The following is a 6,222-nucleotide window of genomic DNA, read 5'->3' as shown; positions in this document are numbered from 1 at the left end:
TAATAAATTGCAAACTCAGATAGTTATGTATGGCAATGTGGTCATTCTCCACCATACGAAAGTTCTTGTACTCTTACTGGGAGGATAGCAAAAGAAAAATACGAGGAGCGGCATTGTTCATGAGGGTCCCATAACATAAGGAAATTATTCAAAGTATCTTCCCGGTATTAGGTGTTTTAAAACGAAGGTGGTGGTTTCTCTAGTAAAAATTTAATAATTACACAGAGAAAAATATCACCAAATTTTAATTTATTTTTAAAAAAATATTCCATTAAAAATTTTATTGGTTCAATAAAACTTTTAATTGAAACAAAAATAAATCACAAAAATTAAATTATCAATTAATTTTTTAAGTGATTTTGGTGATTGATACTATCATTTCTGTGATTGAAGATATTTCAATTAAAAATGCATAAAACCGTCTGCAAGCTCATACGGCGGGCAGAGGCTATTATGATGGAGAATGACCGATGTGAGAACTGCAGTTGTTCTCCTTACAACAACTGCAGTCCTCACATCGGTTTGGTTTCAGCTAAACATAATGACCTTAACTGTTTAAGAGTATAATTCCACAGTTTGAACTAAAAACCAATTGTGTTTCACTAATTTATTTATTTCCAAGTATTTCTTTGGTTCTCAAACCTTTTAGCCAAGAATAACTACACTGAAAAATATATTGTAGTGAGGCCATAGGTCTCATCTCCTTAAAATAGGAATGCGAATTTAGCTTAGCGTATATTTAAGTGATTCGATTTAATAGGCTCTACACATTACACTCAAAAATCCACATTTTTGAGATTTGAAATTTCCTTTTTTAAGGCAAAATTTATTTATTTACTACAAAGCAAAAACGCATTCAAAAATATGAGATGCCTCGCGCTCATGCGCGATTCATAATAATTTCCGTGAAATTAATGCTTTACGAGAATTTTTGTGAATTTTCATTATTTACGCCGCAATTACTCATGGAACATTTTCATAGCTCAGGACGGATCAATTAGCAAAATTAAAATATGGTTCAATCGAGAAAGAAGTATGAATTTAATCGTGAACGTGCCTTTTTTTGTGAGTATAATTTTGAGAATTTTTTTTTTACCGTGAGTGTGAATTTTATCATGACCGTTAAAAGCAAGACCAATAAAGATACTCTCATACTTTTATGTAGACATTTATTTAATTTATCCGATAACAACTATTTCTACTCCTTATTAACTTTTCTTGAAGCTAACATATGAACCTCGTCCTCTATGTGGCATGAAAGGAATGAATGGAAATGAATACGATTGGTAATACTCGCAATGCGATTCTAAAACTACTGCAGCAATACTTCTATGTCAGGCAATGTTTTCGACATGTTCATGTCCAGTGGTGCTCTTACAGCATCGCTCTGTGAAGTCATTAAAATGTTTTTCAATTACAACCCAAAGGATTCCCTTCGGTTTAGGTCACACATACATGCGGATCGGTATGTGTATGTGCGATTCCTTTGGTTTGCTTCAATGCACAATTATTTCAATTTTTGCAAAGCGACAATAACAACAACAACAAGGGGCAGAGATACAGGCGACATTTATTTTCAATACCCATTCCCCAAGTCGAACACCCACTGACCCCTATCAAATAATCCAGTCACCAGCAACAAACTTTCAAGTATTTCATCGATAGATCTCCGAGAAGTGCTGGATACGTAACAGGGATGGTTATGGGATGTTTTTATTTGAGTTTTTGTCATCATAGAAAACTTTGATCCTAGCTTCGTGTGTGCCAGGGAGTGGGTTGTGCCGCCTACAAAAACTCTCGTCGCAGTCATTTGGAAAGTCCTTTTGTCTCATAAATCAGTCGGCTGTCTTTTAATCCATTTTAATTGTTGTAGCTGTATTCCATACACGGACCTATCCTATTCGATATCTCCTGCCCTATACCACCTAATGCCGGGTTATTGTGGCAGTCCAAATTGGTCAGCTCCTGCACATAATCGCCATTAAAAAGTGTTCTATGACAATGTTTTTCGAAAATATTGTTTGCAGTCGATGCGATTTTGTAAAATTGAAATCGTCCTTGCAGTGGCAGTAAGCGCTTAGCAGATTTCTCATGTAGATTTTGTTCGACAAACGTTTAGGGAAATGGAAAAGTAAACTTGTGGTCAATATTTTAGCATCTTTAGTCACTTAGCGCCCAGATGTTTTTCCAGAATAATGATGTATGTGAAGTCTGTAGGTTAGGTTAGGTGGCAGCGCGATGTATCAGGCTCACTTAGACTATTCAGTCCATTGTGATACCACATTGGTGAACTTCTCTCTTATCACTGAGTGCTGGCCGATTCCATGTTAAGCTCAATGACAAGGGACCTCATTTTTATAGCCGAGCCCGAACGGCGTTCCATATTGCAGTGAAACCACTTAGAGAAGCTTTGGAACCCTCAGAAATGTCCCAGCATTACTGAGTTGGTATAATCCACCGCTGAAAAACTTTTTGGTGTTCGGTCGGAGCACCACGGTGCCTCCCGTTTGAAGCGTGTAATAATGACCTATTTCACTAGACACCCATTCTTCAGAATGGAATCGAAGACTATCGAAAAGGGATTCTTTGTACTAACGCTACCGAAAAAAGTGTACTAACGCTACTGATACTTGAATTCGAAACTGAATGTAGAGGATAGTAAGAGGACGAAGGAATTTAAGGAATTAAAAATTGAAAACATTAAATATTTTGCTATTGCTAGTCGCAATCTACCGTTTGCAACTGTAACCAACGGAATCCGTGCAATAACTCAGTCCTTGATCTCCAGATATTTCGTTGCTGGAAATGGGAGGATATCTCAGCCACATGGATGGCAAAAGAACGCAGGTATCTGAAATTATGGCAATTCCGACAACAATTTATTCTAACAATGTTTAAACCCATATTCGGGCTTAGTTTTGTTCAGGTCAGGGGGCTATAGCTAAATATGAGGATCCATATCTATATGTAAACGGAATTTATGAAATTTTGATAATAGATAGCTCTGATATGTTCCAAATAGTGGCGATTTGAGCGGAAACTCAAAAAGCTTTTCTGCGGCCATTCATCTCCTCGCAATAATCCTGCAAACATTTCTAAGGGGTTCAAAGATTATCTAACGGCGATTTCGACAGGTGAAACATTATTCAAATTGATTGCAAAATATGAAGGACACTCTCATATTATGACTTAACAATCCCCCATGTTCCGAAATTCGGAATCACAAATCGCTAAATTTTTGTTTAGCCATACTTTCTTAACCCTGCAACTTTTAAACTTAAACCTTGGTAATATAGTTCTCTTTAATGAGAAGTTCAAACTAAAATTGTATTGGGGTCCGATAGTATCTCTATTTTTCGTTACACGAAAAATAAATTCTTGCAATTTGCGATTCCGAATATCGAAACATGGGGGAATAATTAAAATTAATAATTATAATTATTATGAGGAAAAAGTAGTGTAACACCAAGGCAATACATTTTTTGTGCGAAAATATATCGCCCTAAGTAATTCCGCACATAGCATGACACACTTCTCCGGTTGGGTTGCAAAAACGACATACCTTAACCTAATATAGAATGGGAATAGGAGAACAAGAGACATCCGCCCTCAGTGCCATTGGTTCCTTATATCCATTTCGACAAAAGTATCAATAATATAATTTCAATAACGTAACAAAATGTCAATAATATAATTACGCTCGTGGCTGTTCTTCATTTTGCCTTGGACAACAATCAACCACACAAGTGTGGCAACAGTTTGTCATTTATAATTGCTTCGATGCTGCATCCATTCTTTTCTCTTGTCCACTTTTTTTTCTACTGTGTTAAATGGCCAAACATTTGAACATATTTTATCATTTATGGCCACAAATGTTCAATGGACACTGGTCGCTACTGCTCATGAACCCCAATCCTCGAAAGACTCCAATCCATAGATGTGCACTGTGTATGTGTGTGTGGCACGATTTAAATCCAGATTGTATGTCCAGAGCATGCATTTAATTCAATATTCCATGGAAAAGCAATTGATTTTTTCCACAATAAAGATAAGATTGCAGCATGGGGAAGGAAAACCCTCACCCAAATGATTTAAAGATCAACCAATCGATTAAAGATGTCCCAATGAATATGACTTCTCTTTGGACTGAGTAATAGGAGCAAACGGTTTGACGGTCTCGCATTGTGATGACATCGCGGCAACCTACGCAAACTACACGTGCATTATTATGATGATTATTCAAAATACCTTGTTCACACCAAGCGTTGAAATGTGACCAATTTCATGCCTTAATGCCCACTAGGGCAAATGACACCTTGGTTCAGCCTCCTTTCGGTCTGTCAGCATTTGGAAAGGGTAGAGACCTTGATTAAAACGCAAATTCTATTCATTTTGCGAGTATTGTTGTGGATGCTTTGTGACTAAGTCGAACAGCTATCGAGGGAATACTGGGTCTAGCGTCGTACTGCAAGAGCAAGATCGGAGGAAACAGTTGGTCTTTTGTTGCATGGAAACAAACAAATGTATAACAATAATATATGACATGCGTAAAATTTGCCCAATTCACGCATGCGTCGTCACATGTGAGCTTTTCATACAGTACGGGGGATCTGCTCCTTTTAGATGGCACTCGAACAACAGATACAATTGGTAATCCGTTTTTGAAATTACAGCAGAGCGCAATGAGATCAGACAGCCAGGCTTCTTTACTCCCTCAACCGTATGCAATTGCCCAGGTCCCATCTTTCGAAAGCATCTCCTCTACGTTGGAGCGAAATGAAACCTCCAACCAAATTTTTGACATTTTTATGAATGCGATGCACATATTTCAACTTGTGCTTGGCTAGCGTGATCACGCCGGCATTGGTGGTGGAGGCAAGAAACAAACAAGGCAGCAGCCCAGAAACATGGTCGAAATGAAGTGAATGATACACATGTACGCCATCCTTAAACGGACTCGGTTTGTTTGCTCATAAAAGGCGCCCACGTTGCGTTGTGCTCGTATTAAGCGCGTTGATGCCTCCAGGCGCCTGTTTAGAGCACGGAGACACATTTCGTGCGAATATTATTTATTTGCCAGAGACTTGCAAATAATTCAAGCAGTAATATTTATCACACTTGGCAAGCGGATTCCTTCGTCTCCTCCATGGCCTTCGCTTGAGACGGAAACCTTTATATCGAGGTAGGCATCGATAAGGACTAGCAAAAATACTGCTGTTGTAAAATTGAGCTGCACTTCACAGAGGTGGAGTTTTGCTAACTATCCAAAAAATATGGGAATTGCCGATAGGACATAATTAGGGAAATACTTTGAGCCAAATCTATATAGGAGCGATTAATGAACGAGGTCCATATGGTAAGGATATTTATATGGGAGCCACCGTGGTGTAGTGCACGGACGAAGAAGCCTATTTTTCATATGTGTAGTTAGGTGTAACAATTATATGTTTGGCGCTCAAAATTTTAGCACATTATTTTTAAGTGCAAGCATACAATTTTCAAAAAGTAGTATAATATTTTAGTTCATTTTTAAAATTTTGTAAGAATTTTCCCCAGCCCAGAGCTGTGGAGTCGGAGTCGTATACATTTTGCTCGACTCCGGCTCCGGCGAAACAAAATTTGAAAAACACTTCATATCTTTGTAGCTAAAGAAATATATCGACAAATTAGATTCGATTGGGCTTTTTAATCGAACAACGATTCAAACTGTATTTTCATTGAAAGTTTATTTATTACATGGGTGAAATTTCACGGTGATATAAAAAGTAGGTTTTACTAGAATATGGGCTGAATTGATCAATTGTATAGTCCACTTTTAACTATCGATTTTTAACCCTATATATGCTCATGATGTACAATTTTCAGGCAATATAGTATTGGAACCTAACGTTCTGAATTTTTGGCAGGCATGTCGAGTTCGAAGATGAGTCATACAGGACAATATAAACCCATCTTCGATTTGTTTTAAGAAATTTTTCACAGCCTAACATTTTCATAAGATTTGTCAGAAATTTTGAGTTATTTGAGATCCATAAATAAATGCGGAAATTTCCCGTCGGCACAGATTTTGTATATGGAGATAATTACTTGAGAACTCTCCATATACAACCTATGTCCATGGAAGCTGTAATTTTAAATTAAACCTCTGCCAACGTACCATCTGAGGCGGTCTTTTGGGAGAAAGTTTGTTTCACCAAAGCCACTCGAAATTCTTTACATTAA

The sequence above is a fragment of the Haematobia irritans genome, chromosome 2 (genome assembly GCF_050003625.1).
Source record: "Haematobia irritans isolate KBUSLIRL chromosome 2, ASM5000362v1, whole genome shotgun sequence".
In the NCBI taxonomy this organism is placed as follows: Eukaryota; Metazoa; Arthropoda; class Insecta; order Diptera; family Muscidae; genus Haematobia; species Haematobia irritans.
The sequence above is the reverse complement of the archived record's forward strand: the minus strand, read 5'-3'. Positions refer to the sequence as shown.